This window comes from Taeniopygia guttata, chromosome 4, assembly GCF_048771995.1.
Source record: "Taeniopygia guttata chromosome 4, bTaeGut7.mat, whole genome shotgun sequence".
NCBI lineage: Eukaryota > Metazoa > Chordata > Aves > Passeriformes > Estrildidae > Taeniopygia > Taeniopygia guttata.
Window position 1 is genome coordinate 50,513,968 of NC_133028.1, and position 20,398 is coordinate 50,534,365.

Sequence of the window (20,398 nt, forward strand, 5' to 3'; positions counted from 1 at the left end):
ACACCTAATTTTAGGAACCAAAGTTTGAAGACACTCATTATACTTGATAAAAAAATTCCACCTCTGTAGATATGACTTGTTTGGTTGGTTTTTTTTCTTTTTTTGTTTTATCGCCATCAAGCAACAGGACATGTTTTCCAACAGACACCACAATGTAGGTTTGTAGAAATAATAAAATCCTATGCCACATTGCAATAACTTGTGGGAACACCATCCCTTAAAAAATGCACAAAGTCTGTTTCCTTTCAGGCTAAGTCAAAGCATTACAGACAGAACAGTCTATTTTTGCCCTGGGCTAAACAGATTTGGTGGGTTCACTGGAAAAAAAAAGTCCCTAAGCAAAGGAAAATCAAAATTTCTACTTGATGCTATTAAACTACATGGAATAGATGGCTATTTCTTCCCTTAATTCTCTGATGATGAAAAAGCAGTAGATACAAGAAGTCATGCATAGTCAGTAACTGAGTATCACAAAAGGCAAAATAATGAATTTTGTACAGAATATCCTGTCAGATGCTCAGTGGCAAGGAACACATTTAAAAATTTTAAGGGTAGTGTTTACCAAAAATAACTTTACACTGTCTTCCTAGTAAAGGCATAAAACTAGTTGAGATTCTCAGACAGATACACTTGCAATCTTCCATCTCATGTTTAATTTTTCCTAAATAAAAGATAAACTTCCAATTCTGATTGTCATAAACAAACAAACCAAGCAAAAATACTATGATTGTCTTATTTGGTGCTGGAATGCAACCACAAAAATCCATTAGGATCCTTTCAGAACTGCTCTATTTCAAGGGGTGCTAGGTCAGATGACAGATATTTTCATCACAAATAAGAGGAGTGCAAATATGTTCTTTTATACGGGTAACAAGGCCTTTATTTTATAAAGTTGTACCTACATGCAACAGCACCTGAATAGCCTATGAACTATAATGATCTATTTTTAGAAAATCCTTGTGAGAAAGAAAAATTCAAATTTTCTGATTTTATTGTGAATTGAGTTTAAATCATCTGGAAGTAAACACAATGCTCATTGCCACCTGCTTATCCTTTACTTGCTATATTTAACCTAAGTGGCAGAGAAGCAGTGGGAAGTGGCAACAATACTGTTCACGTCAAAGAGAGCACAATCTGAAACTACTACTATAAGTGTTCTTTTCATTCTCTAACTTTTTTATCCTTTTAAATGCTGATATTTTTTATTCAGCTCTCCTATCCGAATGCACAGGGTGTGCTGAGGATCAATCACAAACTCTGAAGAAAAGTCCTGAAATGCTGTATAATCTAACTTTGAATCTAGAACTTGTCAATTTTTCCTGTTAAAAATATAAAGGAATAATGCTTCGCTTCTTAGAATAATATGGAACAGAACTCAAATCCTGAGGTATAATAAATAAAGAGGATTCAAAGTATCCTCTTGAGTGAGTTAGTGAGAATAGTGAGACTTCTCTCAATGTAGCAAAACACCTCATTACAGCACTGAGAGATAATTCCAAAGCCACTCTTGGGAATACATAAAATGTATTGTATTTGGGTATAGAGTATATTGATACACACATCTATATATTGCTCTTTTCCTCCTGTCAGTGAAAAATGATGAACATTTTGCAAAGTAATAAGAGTGGATCAGCTTACACAATCAAATTAAATCAAAGAATCACCTTTTTAGAGAGGAATGTTTCCTACAACAAGTTAAATCTGTGCTGTAGCTCTTCTGTCCTGATGCCACCCATTGACTGAGTTCTCCTGACAATGCTATCCAAACTCATGTGCATAGTGCCAGAAATTACTGAAAAGGAGAACAAGCCTTCACAAAGAGACCACAGAAAGACATCAGCTTGTACCCAGGCTCACATGTGTGTAAATTTCAAGACACACACAAGTTGAGAGAACCTAACTTTAATAACTGACTTCTCATACTGCTGTGTCTGGCATAATGCCAGCAGCTGAGCTCCAAAATACATTTTAAGTGACACTGAAGGAAAACAGCTCTTTAGTAACTGTCAAAGCTATTTCCACTAGGACTCCATATTAAGGTCCTTCAGCTAGACAGTATTTTTATACACATGAAAAACACTAAAATCTGGAATTTCAGAGCTTTTCTTTTTTTTTTTAGCTGAAGGTGATGAACTTTAGTCTTGATTTTTGTGAATGCTGAACACTCAGAACTAGGAAATGAACTACAATTTGAATTTCAGTTTTAAATTAATCACAGTGTTCTCTGGAGGGAATATTCACTCTAAGTATGAAAAATACATATCTCTGCATTCATTGGCTGAAAAAGATCTGAATAATTCAGTATATGGAACAGTTTTCTTCATATATCTATTAAGACATGCATTAAACTGATGATAATGTTATGGCTCAGTTAATACCTAATTAATGTTCATTAATAAAGATATTAAAAAACTTCAGTGCATGCAGCACAGAAGACTAGTATTCTGCAGCTTATTAGCACCAAAGCTACTGAGAAAAATATTTTTTTTTCTTGTTATCATTCAGACTTAAAAACATCAGCAAAACATGGTACTTGGAGTCCTAATTAAGTACAATAAAACATAAGCTGAAGCTGTGACATTTAACAAAACTTCATAGCTCTAGGGACCTAGTCTTGAACAGGAGTTTGAAATATGAACAAATTTGCAATTCCAACAACACTTAAGCTGAGCTCAAGGTTGGAAGTTTGAGTCTGAAAACACATAAGAAGGTTAAGCAAAACACTGAGAGGCAGAAGCACAACACAAATGTATTTGCAAAGCTGAGTGATGTTTTTTATCTATACAGGTCTTAATTATTTTTAAAAAAAAGGGCTAACAAAAATGAATGATAGAATATTAAATACCAGGATAAAAAATAAGTCCAAGACATATAATGTGACTGATTAAATTTGTGGGGAACAGAAGTAGGAAGAAAGCAGCAAAATTATTCAAAAGTATTCTGATTCATTTAAGACAGTAAGATGACACTGTAAAAAAATTAAAGCTAAGCAAACTGGATTTTCAATACCAAGAGTACTTTTTTTTCATGTCAGAGGAAACTAAAAAAGGTAGACAAGAAATCCTTACTGCACTCTCAGATAAGCCATATCTAACTTCAAGAAATTTGAGGGAAGGTAGGGTATGGTGGGATGTTCCACCCCCAGTTATGAAATAGGGCAGAATAATTTCTTTGTGGAAGTATATTTCAGAAATGTCCTTAACTCTTCTAAGATCATACAGTAAGTTCATTAGCTTAAAACTATCTTTGAATAGAGCAAAAATATTTAAAGGCCTGACATCGCTCACAACATTTTAAAAGCATTCAAACACTTCACCTTTCCTCTATTTTTTATTCTTTCTACAAAATTGGAGGGGTTTTTGGTCTAATATCTATTTGATTTTTTGAACATATTTTTCTTTTTAAGTGTCTCAAGGAACCATTCTGGAGGCTGAAATAATCACACCTGCTCTTCAGAAGTCTTCAATACATGACTGGTGCACCTGCTACACTTTTATCTTTTCCACAGTATCCCCTGAATTTTTCTGTCTCTGCAGTTTCAGCTGAGCCTTCATTGCCTGGTGTTATTTTGCTGCCTGTAGTTGGGAAAAATCAAGTCCTTCTCATGATGAAGATATTTCCTTTCGTTTCATGCCTTCCTTTATCTGTTTTCTCTAACATTTGGTTATCTCATCCATGTCAGGGCATACAGTCAGGAATGTCAAAATATATATGATTACAAAAAGGGAAAGATTCTACTGATATTTACCTGGATCTGACTGTGGAGAATGAAAGTAGCTTCTAGATGACAACATATTTGAGGCCTTTAATTTTTAAATGTATCTCATGAAAAAGATGTGTATGTGCTTAAAACTGTTGTAGCAGCAGACTAATTCAATAAGTTTTAACATTTGTGATCTCAGAGGCAAATTTGTGTATTTTTCTCATAGAAAAGGTCAAAATCTGTAGAAGTCCAAATATTTACAATCACACATTTGGGTTTTCTTCTGCAAATCACAACTGTTTGCAAGGCATATGGAATTTTACAATAAAACATATTGCACCAGTGTCCAGAATTGTTCACCATTATTGCCCTCTTGAAGAACCTGTAGAAAAGTTTGTTTATATCCTGGGAACATCAGTCCCTTTTCCCTCTGCAGCATATAGGCAGCTCCCACCAAACTAAAGAACCAGATTTTCAGAAGGACCAGTGCTCAAAACACGTGTGGTCAGGAAAGGTATATTTTTAAAATATTTTAAATTTTTTTTCAGTTCTTTACCCTGGACATTGCGTGAAGCTTTCCACTATATATATATATTAAAAAAAAAAAAAAAAAAAAAAAAAGTATATTTCAGAGAGAAGTATATTTAGAATCTTCTCAAATCTTCTCAATGCATGGGAAAAGCATCCCATCTAATCATAAAGTGTGAGTGGTAAGTTCATTATACCTCATTTTGTTTAAAAAACCTTCAAATCTCATTTCTAATCATGTGTGAAGAGATCTACTATGCTTAAACAATGGAGAGAAAGGAAAATGAATTAAATAGTTAATGTCTTGTAATAGAGAGAGGAAAACTATCTCTGACACAAGCCACCCATTTTTTAATCTTTTCAAGACTGGTGCAAATAACATTAACTAGAAAACAAAAGACAAGTCACGACTTACAAAAATTTCTCATCTGATTTGAACTCCTCAAAAAGTGTTAGTATTGACTTTCAAAGAAAACCCACAAAAAGTAACTGTTATGCTTTTTGGGATAGAGATCAATACAGGTATCACAAATCACTTCAATAATCAGAAATGAAAGATTTTTCTTGGAATATTGTTTATCCTCCATAATAACACTTTCACACAATGCATTTATCACCCTATTGTGTTCAAAGACCAGAGAGATGGTTAAGAGCACTTAATTCTAGCAAAACTTTGCTCATTTTATATTCCATCAGCCCACTATGATTATACTGTTAGACTGTTCCAGTTAGTGACAGCTTAAAAAGCACAGCAGTATTCTGACTAGTAAACACATAAAAAGCAAATTATGTAGCTGCTAATGGAGCTGTTCCAAATGGAATACAGAAATAAATACATTCCATCTGCAACGTGGTGGGCAAAAAATTAAAGATATCCAGTGGTTATTATTTGTATATTTAGAGTTTTCTTGCAACAAAAGAACTTGAGCGTGTCGCGCAACAAAGCCTCACACAGGGCTGAGCTGGGAAAACCTGCAGAGCTCAGCACCACTCACGCCTACTTACTCAAGTCTGAGAGCATTACAGTTGCACTCACCACAAAGCTCCTGCTGGTCCCCAGGTGCCAAGCTCTCCTTTGGAACCAGTCATGGCTTTCCATGTCACGCAACCCAGCGCCCTGTGTAGATAGCACACCTAACGTGAACGCTTCTCCTTAGTCAATGAGCTAATGGCTACGTTTAAGAAGGCAGGATTAATGTGCCCGCTGTCACATAAGGAACATGATTCATGCAAGTCTCAATGCCAAACCTATGCTTCCTTTGTGATTCTGTCTAGAACTGAACTGTTTAAAACCATGGGGAAAGCCAAATATGCTATAACATGCATCTAAGAATAAGAACTTAAATTCTCCCTAAAATGAAACATTGCAGGGGAAAAAAAAACCCAAACAACCAAAAAACTGTCCACTGCTTTGGAACTATTCTACTTGAGACCAACAGCAAAGTCACCACTTTTCAGTAAAATATAACCAAATCTCATTTAACAAATTCTTTCTTTACCAAGAGGATGGGAATTTTTATTCTGCAGATAAATGCATCCAGAAGCTGAAAGCAGCTCCCCTGATTGATTCTACACCACTGCACAGAGGATTAGTTAATCAGATTTAGATTTTCACTGGTCACCACATGAGGGGCATAACAGATGACAGACTTCTCTTCCAATGGACTGAAAATCTAAGATAAACACTGATCTTTAAGAAATAAAAAATAGTTGGGTTAGGTTTTAGAACACTTCCATTTGCATCACTTAGTATTTACTTAAAAGATCAATACCACAAACTACTGAGACCTAATAAAACAGAGTAGTTCAGACATAAACCTCTTAAGAAATCAAATTAAATTCTTCAAAATTACAGGCACAATACCTAAGCTTTTAAGAAGAAAGTAATGCAGGTACTACTGCTGCTTCTTTCTATCTGCTTATATCCCAAAATCTCCAGCATCAGGATGAGGAATTCTCCATGTGCTTCACCATTAAAGATATTACACAAATGCCTTCTAAGAGCAAAACTTTCATGAGCTAGTCTTACTAGTGATTTTCAGTACTTTAATTAATATATCCCACTTAAAAAAATTTCAGGAAAAATTAGTTCTAGAGCTTTTAGTCCACCAGAAAATGTTGGCTTGCAAGAGGTGTCATTGCACAGGCTATCTACGCATAGCAAAAATTTATTCACAGGCAAAATGGACTAATGTTCACTCAGACTTATTTCTGATTCTTAAATTTGGAAATCCAATATACTTGTCAGACTTTTACACCAAACACCTAACTGGAGCATCACCTGGTGGATTTTTGTAAGGAATTGGTAAAGAAAGCATGTAGAGAAAAATGATTCAAACAAAATGGGATTAGTACTGGTTCATTTTGTTGTTAAAGTAGTGAGACAGACCTATGTCACTTCAGCAAAACAGAAATTTCTTAATTTGAATCCTTCTTTTATGTCAGTGCTATGATATGGAAAAATTTTTCTTTTTTTACATTACATGTTTCTAGCATGACTACCCCTTTGGTATTTGGTATATTATTACTATTTTTAATTATAAGTTTCTGAGTAGAAGTATTTGCCTTACAGCTGCCTGAAAACCCAAGGTACATCTATCATTAATTATTTCATTATTATTCTCACTGCTTAATAGGAGCTTTATGTAAATCTTATCTACCTGTTCTTAAAAATAAGAACAAAAGGAATCTATGCTTGTCTTTCTTTCATTTTCCCATGTAGTTGAAAAAGAACACTGCTCACTTAGAAGCTTCCCAGTGCCCAATACAATATAAGATTGATTCCCTTAACTCCGAACTAATTATGATTTAATTCTCTATTTAATTGAGCCAAGCATCTTGCATGAACCATTGAAACTGAACCATATGAAAAATAACGTGTGATTTAGCTCTTAATTCTGAAGGTCAAAACACTGAGGCAGACCTTAACAATGCTGACATTTCTGAGGTGTGTTTGAGAAACAATTTATTGGCTGGCAGAAACAACTTGCTAAGATTTGCTATTATCCCCTTCTGTACAGGGTCTGAGCTCTGTTGAAGTCTTTAATTTGAAAGATAGCAGGGTCTATGATGCCATGATTTGCCTTGGCACCAAAAGGGATGACAGCACATGGATGGATGGATGGATAGAAGGATGGATGGATAGATAGATGGATGGGTGGATGGGTGACAGGCAGGAAGGGATATTGAACAACTCTTTAAACAGACAAGCACTGGAAATGAAGCAAGTAAATTCCTTGGGAGCATTGTTTGTCCCTGCCACACAAAGCCAGAGAAGAGCTGGTAGCTCTTCTTCCCAGAATTTAGAGAAATACTGAACCTTTACTTAGAGGATATTAATAACATGTTCTGTCTACCAGGTGTAACACCTTGTCTTGGTCTCAAAGGCACATCAGGTTGTTCAGCATATCCCTTTAAAAAGTAAGACCTCTCTTAGAAATCATTTGGCAACTAAAAAGAAAGAGACAACACATTTTTCCTTTAATTTTAAAAAAAGACTAAAAATTGAAGTGTTTTTGCATTTATGGAATTCTAGATGTTAAAATAATTCCTGGTCCTTCTGCCAGTCTGTTCAGATTTCAGCCCAGTGAACAGAAGACTGGAAACTGACAGCCAAGTCACCCATTATCTTTCCTCACATGTTCACTAATTAATTGTGACAACAATTCCTGAAATCCCTGTTAAATGTGCTGGAGGCAAGAAAGGCACGGGATGTATTTCTTACCTATCTTCCCTGGCCTCAGGCCAAAATCATACACATAACCACTCACTGAATTTTAGTAATAACTGTTTTCCTTTTGTTTTCCAAGTACAGATTCCTGCCCTAATTTACCGAAAGACTAAGAGACAAATCTATTTCTAAATTGCCAAATGCGTAGACCAAGTGATGCAGAAACGAATTTCCCTCATTCTTTTAGAGTCTACGAGGATCCACAGAACCCAGATAACATTCGGATTTTGTAACATAAAAATAAATCCCAAAGTTTATTATACTCCCCTAGCAGCTAGAGTCCTAAAGAACAATAATGTATGAACAAAATACAGGAAGCTAATTCTAAGCCTTACAGAATTACTGCTCTAATTCTCTCTCACTCTCTGTCTTAGGCTCTCCCTCTCACAAACACAGCAGCAGGAAAGAAGACTTGCAGGGATAAAAAGGCACTGCTGTTAAAACTATTATTAAAACACCACATGGGATGCTCAGCCAATTGTGGCATGTGAGTGGAATCTGTCTTTGTTTACATACATGCTAAATTGTTACAAAAAGCGTAACATCAGCAAAACCAAGATGGAGATGTTCTAGTTCTTTGTGCATTGTAAGATCTTAGTCTTAATATTTAAGAAAAAAACCAATAAAAAAATCTGAAAAAAAATATTTTACTTAAGGTCAGTAGCCTTCAGATCTGTAAAAATAAAACACACAATTTATCTGTCTTAAGTGACTTTTGTGGCATCAGCTGATGTTTAATTAAAGAGCGCTACAGATTATCAGACTAGATCTGAAGACATAAAAATAGAAGTATAGAATCAGGAAAAATAAGCTTTGGTAATACACAGGTTTCACAGTGGGGTAGGGTAAATGTAATATGAATGTAATTTCAATATGAATGTAATTCTTAATAAATAACTTCATGGTACAGAAGCACATATTAATTAAACAGAAAAAATGCAGACCCTCCCTGTTATTTTCTTAGCTGTAGGGAAAAAATTTGCTGTCTGCAGGTCCCCTGACTTCTTCCTATTTTTACTCCCTTACCTTGCTTCTCTATTCCTCCCTTTCTTTTTTTTTCCACACAGACTAACACAAGAAAAATGCTGAAAAGGGACTCCAGCATCAGAGAAGAGGTAAAACCAAAGCTTTGGAACAGGGGTACCACAGAAAGATCACCAAGCTATTAATTTTTAAGTGAGGGAATGGAGGGGGAAAACTTTTGAAATATAAAGGAGGAGGAAAAAAAGCATTTCTGTATTTTTTTGTACTGATAAGAATCTCCACTGATTAGTTTAATCTTCATTCTTCTGGAAGTATTCCACATTGTTAAAAGGGCAAATTGCAAAACATCTTTACCTTCAGCTCTCCCCTTCCACCCAGAAGATACCTAAAAGCATTCAAATATGTCTATGGACGTCTATGAAATGAACCCATCAGTGTATAAAGACAGAATGTGCCTTCAGTGCTGCGGTTTCAGCAGTCACACCAAACACAAGGACAAAGCACCCTGGCAGAGTAGATGGCTGCTGTGACACAACCTTGTGAGACTCAATCTCATGCATATTTGTAGAGAAACACAATGTACTTGTCTGTCAGCCTGCCCACCACAGAGGCTGTCATCCTACAGGTGTGACAGACATGACTTTGGAAGCCAAGAGAGCCTTTTTGACAGAATGAAAGAACAAAATTATATTTTCCTGATGCATTGGTTTGAAATTCCCTAAATTCCAAGAAAATAGGAAGCAGAAAGCATGTTTTTCAGGGGAAAAAAAAATCACTAATCCTATTTACTCTGCAAGTACAGTCTCAAAACTCATATTTAGGATTAACTCCTTAATGATCCATCTTTTTCCCTGAAAATAATTTATCTACTCAGCATAAAACAGCAGTGGACAAAACACAATGCATATACAGATTCTACATTGACTTGGTCCCAGGTTCTTTCCTAAAAATGGCACAACTCAATATAACTTTCTAACACCTACTAATTCTAGGTCTTGTGCTCCATGAGACAAGTACAAGCTCACCTGTTTAATTTAATTCATAAAAGGCTGCTACATGATAAATTAGGATGTTAAAAAAAGACAACAGGAATTTTACTTATTTGAACTAATGCTGTTTAATATTGTCAACAAGGCAGGCATTGAAAACAATCAAACAACATTTTGAAAAGTACCAGGGCCATGTAGTGAATGACAACATCAAAAATGGAGGGAGGTACTGAAAGAGAAGAATTCTACTCAAAAGAGAGTGATGGCTGAATAATATGAGCTCAATGAAGGCTAAGTGACAATTTAAGGGAAGAACCTTGCTAGGCTTAATTTAAACAGATTCTAGAAATATTCACTGCTATCATGAAATCATTAATAACAAACCCAATGCATCTGTTCTGTCTTTGTGCAGTTACCTAGACTACAATTCTTGACACCACTGTTCTGTAATAACCTCCATCTGCTCTGCTGTCTCTGTCATTTCTTTTGCTGTAACATATTGTGACAGAGGCTTCATTTACCTAAACTTATCTTGGCAACTTGTACTTCATTAAAGAGAATCCTGCAAGCATCAGTTAAAGCTTTCTTATCTGGCCATGCATAGCTAAGCTTCATAAATCATTCTTTCACTTTCCATTTTGCAGTTTCTGGAAAGGTAACATTATTGAATTCAGATCCCTGGAATAGAGCAGTACTAAAATGTTTATTGACCAGCTTTTAGGCACTGAGCTCTGCTTTGAATGCAGACAGTAATATTAGCTAAAGCTTTTGAATTTAAAAGGGATGTCACTAATGTGTTTTATACATTGCTATAAATACTGTTTGCTGGCAGGCCACTTTAGCAAGCTGCTACTAATATAGCAGAAACAAAGTATTATTAACATATATTCCCTCCATCCTAGTCCTTTTGACCACAACATCTGCAAATATAGTATTATATATTCATAGATCTAAGACCTCAATCACAGCTCATAGTGCAGAATGTATCTGACAAAGGCAGCAGCAATGTGCAAAGGGACCTTAAACCAAACTCTATTTTCCCATCAGATCAGTCTGGCATGGCACCAGCATAGCACTTGGGGCAAGTCATAGCAGCTGGGGAAGTGCCAGTGATCTGTTTCAAAGACAAGGGAATTAGTGGGTTTCTACCTCCATCCAGACTCCCATGTAGGAATCATGTGATAACCAGCAATACTGCACACAGCATTACTTCATGATCAGAATCATTTTTTAGTAGAATAAAAATAATGATGAGCCCCTTTACAGACAGAGATACTCACTTTTGCATCAGATTCAGAAGAGAAGCATGCTGTGCTGGCTGATGGGTCACATCACAGATGTTGAGCTGTAATAGGGTAGGAGGGAAGGAACAGGGAAAACTATACTTTCCAAACAAAACTTAATCAAGATAGAATGGCATCATTTCAGATAAAATTCACAAAATTATTTTGAATTAATATTTGCTATATGAAATCACTATTACACCTGATCATTTTGGTAACAGTAATATACAGTGGTTTAACAGTTAAGATTGAACAGCTTTAACAATAAACAAACAAACAAAACCTCAGAGATGAATAGGATGCTGGTCGCTTGGATCCAAACTGTCCTTTGATCCACAACAACAACCTGAACTGACATCTGTATGAGCACTACTGGGCTAGAGGGAATTTTGGAATATGATTCTCCTGTTTACATGGTCTATTTTACCTACAATAAGTATTACATAGCCCAGAGAGACAAGAAAGTACATGAAGGTCATCAAAAGACACCTTTTAATCAACCTAAATTTAATTATCTTTCATAGTTTATAAAATGCAGTGGTTTAAGAAAGATAAATTATCAGTTCCTTGGAAGTCAGACAACCTCCAACGACAAGGAAAGGATGTGTGGGGGCAATGAATTACATTTCAGTGGGGTAATATTATAAATCCTGAGCTATCCAAAGACAGCACTGAGAAGCTTCCAGTAGCAGCTGCATTTTGCCCTTAAAATGCCTCAGTAATTGAACTAACTTTTGAATTTATTAAGCCTGAAATGAATAGTTCCAATTCAACACATTTTAAAATAATTAGTTTTAAATTAATCTGAAGCAACATTGCCGTGTCTTTTCAACCACTCTTCCCACTTCACCTGCTGAGTAAAAGAAATCTTGATTATTCACACTGGCCCACAAATCACCCATAAAGAAAAAAACCTGGTAGGGTAATGTTAAATAAGGTTTAAATCAGCCCTCAGGACCTGTACACCAAAAACATGCAGCAGCCGCAGGTACCATTTCTCCTGCTTTTAAATAGGACCAATATCTAACAGGAACTCTCATGAAATCTTATACTATCTAGTTCAGTCTACTTCATGCCCATCCCAGGGTCTACTGTTTTGATAATAGCTCTTTTTGGTAGAGTCACAATGAGAGGAAACAAAGGAATTCTGCAAGGACAAGGTGGCCATCTTGGAAAAACCCCTGGCTTCCATGTAGATGGTCACAAATGCCCTATAGGTGACAGATATGGTTAGATCCTGGCCGCTGCTATTTTCTCATTGGCGTTTGCATTGAAAATACAAATTATTTCCCTAGCCTGAAAACAATGCCAGCTGTATTGCAGCAGTTTATACACAAAGTTGTTACCATGTTTTCCTAATCTTAGAAGTCATTAACAAATAATGTAAACTTACTTATGGCTGAGAAGTCTGTTGCTAGTCCAGAGAGCAATTTTGTTATTAAGTGATGCTTCATTTTAATAATTTAGAGCACAGATAATTTCATTTTAACTAGAGGTTTGTTGGGTTTTTTTTTTTTTTGCTTTTAAAAAGTTTACTCAGTCTGCATCAGCTGCAATTAAGTCAAATTGTCAAGGAAGGTAAAATGAAACTATTATTTCTAATGATCAAGAAAATAATTTTCTGTTGGGAATTTAAAACAATTGTTTGTGGCTGCTTAACTATGATACTTACAGTGGTAAGGGGTAAAATAACCCTCCAAAACCAATAACTATTTGTGTCTAGTTCAATCCCTGCATGTCATTACAGTGATAGCACTTTATCTGACATTTCATTAGCAGATCCTAAGTTTTTCAGTAGTAATCTGAAGCAGCATATAACTTTCTTTAGGGTACAGCATAAAATCCATAAAAATAACTGGGTCTTATCTATAGCTGGTGTCAACAGTCAGACATACTCATAAACCTTTGCTCATGAATAAAAGCATCCTAAGAGTCTCTGAGGAGCTGAAGAGCTGCTAAATTCACAGGCCTTCTTCATTTTCACAGTCTGAGAGCAATGGTCCATCAAAACACATCTCCTCTTACACCTTATGTGCACAGCTAGGGCATAAAACTTCTGAAAATGGGGAAAGAAGGGGGAAGTTAAAGAGCAAAGTTAAATGCACTTTGAAGATTTCTTCTCACAGCTTAATACACAATGAATTAAAATCTCTAGATGAACCTCAATGGAACTAGTTAATTTGTAGCTCCTGGAAACCAAATAACTCAGTGTATGAGTCTGGATATAATGATAACTTGTAAGCTTATGTAATGGTTGTAAAAGACTTTTTGATCCTCAGGTGACAAAAGCACATAAGGGCAAAAATTGTTATCTCTAATTATGGAAGAGTTCATTATTATTTTAAAAAATGTACCTAGAGCCTGATGGTTTTCTGTAATTATGTTATCCTAAGGATGTCTTGTACAAAACTCTTTCCCTAATAAAAACATTTATATATGTTGAAATTAATACAGATCTCAGTTGCTAAGCAATTCAGGGAGCCACATAACCTTTTTTTTGGTTTTTTTGATGTAAAGCAGAGTTAAGATTATAACTCTAAAGACAAGGATAGTTACCTTATAATCTTCGCATTTATATATTACAAGCAAACTGATGGTTTTCCCTGTTATTGAAAGCTGTCATTTATTTTTGAATGTTGATACTTTTAGCAAATTGTGCAAATTACAGTTGTACATGCAAAAATCTCTTCTGAAGTGAATTTTAGCTTTATCTATTTTTAAAATTTTCAGACAGTGAAAGGAAAATGCTATGGAAAACCAGTGTCTTTCCCCTATTCAACATTTTATTGACCATTCTTTAAAAAGATTTTTAACACTTTTGTGATTTTAAAATAGGAATTACAAAACTGACAATGTACTGAATTCTCCCAGAGGTGCTCTTCTATGCACCCCTGAGAAATTCTTCTAAATTACATCAAGTGATAAGACTTTGGGTTAAAAACCACTGTTTGCACATGACTAGCATACATTTCCTGGATCTATACTGCAGAAGCCTCTGAGGAGTCCAGAAGAAGCAAGACTTACCTTTGTGAGTGAAATGTGGGAAGCAGTGAACATTTTTTCTGCCTTGTTTTCAGTTCCCAGCTGGCTAAATTCAGGCAGCATAAAGTGAAAGTTAACTGAGAAAAGAGAAAGTCTATGAAGGAAGAATGAGACCAGCATTCAAGTGTGCAGACAGATGCTGAGCAAGGATGCCACATATGGGACTTGGAAAGGTAGAGCACTAGCCAAAAAAAATAACCAACCACAAACCACAAAACCTGTTCATAGTATTTTTGTACTGCATTTGTTTTCATTGCACCTCTCAGTGAAAAATAACTTCAACTCTGTTTCAGAAACATATAGGCCTGTCACTCCTTCCTTGGTGCATGTTTCTCAAGCATACAAGTTTTTGTAGGTATTTCTTCATGAGCAAAGAAAATGGAAATAGATTTTAAAAAGGAATCAAGCTCAGAAAGAAGTACCTGATGAATTCTCTGACAGCATGGTTAGGATTGTCTTTTAGTAGATATGCCAATATACCTCTCTGATTCCAGTAAAAGAAGACCAAAGCTCTAAAACCCTGAAAAATTATTTAGTCAACAGTTATCTGCAGGGCTTTTGGATGCACCTTGTTTATAATGAAACATACACACATTTATAAATCAATGGCAGTAGTGTTCTGATTATAAATATATCTGAAAAAAAAGTCTTTCAAATATGTCTATAAAGCATCAACTGATCATGAACAGGGCTTAAAATTTTCACTAGAAAGATAAAACATACCATTCTAGTCATGAGTCAGACTGTCTTCATGTCAATGTGCCAAATCTGCAAATAAGTTTATAAGAAGCTAGCAAAATCTTTAAAAACTATGATCAAAAGATACCCACACAAAAAATACTTTGCTACTTATATAAAAATTGCTAATAGCATCAAGCTCCTTTATGCTAAGAGTACAAAATACAGTGAAAGATGGAAAGACAGTATAACACACACAAGTGATTGCCTTTAACAGGAATTTTTCTAGTATTATTAAGCATCTACAAATCTGAGAATGCTGTTTCATTTTGCATGATAAAAAACCTCAGTGTCATTATCTAATCTTTTTTAGGCCATTATTAAGTTTTCATATAGAAGCAGATTATCTGTGATGTAGCTTTTCATTCACTGAAGCAGTTAGTTATAATCATATTGTTGTTACCTCAAAGAATTTAATCAATTTCTCTGATGATCATGTAGAGTGTGATTACTCTGAAGGAAAAGGAACAATAAAAGAAGTCTGCTACTTTCCTGTCACATCTGCTCCCTGAAAAAAAGGTAGGAAAAGGTGCTACCTGCTGAAATTCAGATCAAGAAGACCCAAATTCCCAAATTCTGAGCTACAGTAAATATCTAATGACCTGGGTGGGGATAGGTCTGGTTAAAAGAAATACAACTGAGTGGTTAGTGATAGGCAGTAATATCTTTGAATAAGAACAGTTTTGTTATCATTTAGCAAGTATCTGCTGACTAATGGAGTATGACCCATTCCACATCAGATGCAAGTCTTGCTGGCTGGTAAAATTACAGCACAAAGTTTGTCCTGAATTCTGCTTTCTTTGTTGCTCTTTGACAACAGCAAGTGACTAAATTTTCTCTGGCTTGAAAAAAGCTTTCCCTGCTTTTAAAAAACTTTCCCCAGGAATGTTTCACAGCAGTAACAAAACTCTAAGCAATCAAGATGAATGGATTCCCTGCAAAACCTCATAATGCACACACAGTTTGAGGAACAAGTATCTCATAGGCCTTCTTCACATTTGGAGAACACAGTGGCTTTTTCACAGCAGTAGCCATTACCAAGGAGATGAGAAGCAACCCTCCTAGTTAATCTTGTCTGTTGGTAATTAATCGCTTCCCAGTCCTTACTACGCTAGAGTTTTACTCCTTGTATATTTAATTTTTTAACATGGTTAGAGAAGTGGGAGTTAAATTACTATTTGTACTAACTTCTGCAACAGCCCTCAATTTTAGTCATAGAATACATGGATAAACGTCAGTACTGTATATTAAGACAAACACTATTTGTATACACATTCCAGAAGGGATGTTCTTCCACTGCCATTTATTTTTAGTGCATTGCCCCCACCTCCTTCTTAGCCTGCTTCAAATGCATATACCTTTCCCACCTGTATGGAACAAACCAACTTCTACTATTAGTTTCTGCTGACATCTCCAACACAGAGTGCTTGATATCTTAACAGAATTCTTCAGTACAGAAAAACAAATTACAGGAAAAGCTTCTTTTGCTTTTTGTATTTCCTTTTTAAAGTATATCACTGAAGCAGTCTGATGCTGTAGGGCAAATGGCAGCCGCATGAAATTAATACATTCATTGAAGTTGCTAATTTTTGAGAGGTCTCTTCTTTCTGTGGAAAAGGGTTAAAAGCATTTAATGGTCTGGGTTAATAATAGTCAAGTTACTGAATCATTTGAGTGATGAATTGGCAAAAAAATATTAATGCTGGGTAGAGTTCTTGACCTGCTCTTTCAAAAGCAAAAGCTAAAAATGCCTTCCCTTTAAAACACCAAGCAACCCTGAGTGATCTGTGCCTGTGGAAATGTTTGATTGACACCTGTATGGTGGGTCAGCATGATGAGTAAGACATTGGTTATTCTCAAACCTGTAAAAAATTATGGAAAAGACACAGTGCATTGATAATCAAGGCCAGAATTTTCAGGAAACATCTTTAATTTATTCTCAGGGGAATTTAATAACCTGCCTTCCTATAGGGTTGGGTTTTTTAAATCCCAGACCTACAAGGATAACTTTTTCATCCATATTTATGCTTTAACACACATATTTAGCAGTGACAACCACATTACCAAAACTGAAATCATAAAAAGAGTATCAAGGGAATACTTTACTTGCAAACAATTGCAGGCAACAACATTTTCTAACTGAAACTGAGGCCCTGCTGTGAGCATGGGGAAAGGGACGAGCAGAGATGCGAAAATGTAAGTGTGATCTATGGCATGCCAGGCAGGAGGTGTCCTCTGGTACGCAGAGAGGTTCATCTGGGAGACATCTCTGGGAAGAGCAGCAGATGTAGAAAAATGGTGCTGCTAGAAATGCAACATCACTTGTGTTCTGGAAATGAAAGCAATGTTATCTCTCAGAATTACTTATGAAGTACATATAGTTTTTGCCCTTTTGTATTGTCATTAAAAAACTCCAATGAAACAAGTAGAAGTGCATCGCTCCAAAAATACAGTTTCTGTTTCTTATATGTCTAACTATGAAGTTATACCAATGAAAGGGGGAAAAAAGGCATCTCATTTTGATGTTCAAAGCTTCTTCCTATGGTGTAAAGCTGAGATTCTAATGAAAGAGCTTGTGTATTCACAAAGACTGTCACTCCATGCTGAAACATGAAATACACTAAATGATGTCTCCCTGGCTTTAATGTAGAAAAACCCTTGAGTAGAAGCACAGCACTTAAGCCAACACCATGAATGGTGCCAAAGAGATTGTTCATACATTTAGACATTTTTCAGTTTCTTCACGGATTTGGCCTCTTGAGTTAGTATTAAGTACAACTCAGTGAAGTTGGACTTTCAGTTCTTACCCTGGATCTGAAACATTCTCACTTAGAGGCTTTGGCTTATTCATTTCTATGGGCACCTTCATTTCCATTTGTAAGGTAAAAAATATTCGGCTGCACAACTAGAAGTGTACATTACCTGAAATTTTTACGTGCTTTGAAGATGAAAGACGCATACATTTAGTTAACAATATATGTTATTATTAAAGCTATATCTGACCCAGAAAGTTTAATATTATCATTTTTTAAGCTACAATATAACTATTATTTAACTTGCTCTTCTGTCTAGATTTTATATCTTCAATCAGAGGAGTACTGGGCAGCAATAAATACAAACCTGTTGCTGCTTCATTCATTATCTCCACTGATGATATAATCTGAGTTTCAACAAAAAAAAAAATTAAAAACCCCCACATGTTTCAAAAAAAACCCAATGTTAAAACATGAATTCTGGAATATCATCATTCAAAAATATCATGCCCCTTTAGGGAATATGTGTGTAAATTATTTCCTTTGGCTCCAGAGAAAGATAATTTTTATATTTATTTTTTCTTAAAATGCAATGGTTTTCCCTCCACAGATGACAGCTTTGGTCCTTATACTTTTTTTTGCATGTGCTGAGCTTTGTGCAATCAAACTGATGAGAACACCTAGTACAGAGCATCAACAAACATCGACAGTGAGACAGCTACTGGCAGACAGTGTTTTGACATGTAAATAACTGCTACAGTCGATCTTTCTCTCAATCTGTAATTGCAGGGTAGACTGCAGGACAGGTGCATATTTTGAGCTCTGTTGAGCACTAAAGTTTTAAAGTGTCTCTCTGGGCATGGATTTGGATTGATGGCTGATATATCATCAGTTAGAAACATTGAAAACTCTTTAACAGCACAGCCAACATCCCACAAACCTTCTCCTCTGTACTCTTTTTCTATCAGAAGTTAACATGGAGAGTTGCTGCTAATTAAACTGTGGTACAGGGAGAAAAAAGGAAATAGATGCAGCACTGAGCTGGACTGACTATTGGATACACTGAAATCTTGCAGGAAGAAAGAGAATAGCAACAAAAATGAAGTAAAAGACCAAGATGTTGTTGCTAAAGGAAATAATTATCAAATCACAGTCTTTATTTTGCATAAAATCATCTGTAATTATAGAACGGCTCAGCAAAAGGACTTCTTTCCCTAAAAAATCTGATTTAACCAAGTGATATGGGATTCTTTTTGCTTGGACTTGACAATTTTTGCAGAGAATTCAGGAATAGCTTAGAGCACAATTTTAATATTTTTCAAACTGAAGGGATTTCCTGGCCTGACAGAGTGTAATGTGTTATTCACATGTTGATCACATGTTGATGTGTTGTTCACATGTTGACCTTGAAATCTAGGACATGAGCTTGCTTATGGACTACTACAGGAAAAAAAATTATGTTAATATAGAATTTTCATCCTGAATTACTCCAGTAGATTCCACATTTTAAAAAGTGAGAAAATTTTTCATATGAAGTAATTCTTGGAGTAATCCATAACATCATGAAGGAGGTAGAAGATGCCTAACAGAGTATATAGTACAATACTTAACTTCTTGCTCAAGAAACTTAGTGACCTCAGAACAACAAATGAGCAAGATTTTTCCAGAAACTTAAACAGGATTTCTCTAGTGCTATTGATACCACTCTTCAGCTTGCTGTTCATCACACTAACACACAAATCACCTGTTTTACAGCTGTTATTAAGTGCAGTGTATGCGTGCAAGAGCAACTATTAAGGGGCACACAAAAGTATGGTGGCAAAACCATGGATCTGTTTTCAGGCCACAGTGTGCAATGGCTCGTGCTGTCACCCAACAACTGCAGACAGTCTCATAAATATGCTTGGAAAAAAGAAGTGAGAAGAATCTACTACAAATTCTCTCTTCTATTACCCTATCAAGCTAAGTACTAAGGCAAAGGCAGCTTTCAGCTCCAGTAGTCTCCCTGAAACCACAGAAGGCTAAGCTGCACAACAGCTTTGCTGACTCAGACAACGAGGCCTTGGGCAGACATTGAGTACCCCTAATTTCTCCATTTACCAACTGGAGTGGGTTTTGCCCTTACTGGCAGAAATACTTAAGTGATAACTCTTCAGTTATTTTGGGCCGTACAAACAAACCCAGCTGGTCCAGTCTGAAAGAGGTTAAGAAAAGCTACAATACAGAGAAGGGATAAACACAAAAGTGAGGAACATTTTCTACCATGGTTACTTGGGCCTCAAATAGCTACAGAAATTAAACCTGCAGATTGCTGCTTGTCTGCTCTTGTCCATGTGAAATTCTCTCCATGTTTCAGCAATTAATTACAGGTATGCCATGAAGCAAACCTCAAAGTCCCACATTCAGTTCATCCAGCTATGAGATAAAGTGACACACACAGCAAAACAAAAGATTGCTGACTCCACAGAAGGATACAGCACTTCTCTCAGGCTGTACCCAGAGTGGGACCTGGCAGTTTCTCAAGTGATACTCATGTGATCTCTGTCAGCAGGAATCAACAGCAGCCCAAACTACCTAAAAAGCATAATCACTAGGAAAGGAGAACTGCCAACTAAAAAAGATACTAATAAAAATACCAATTATGCCCT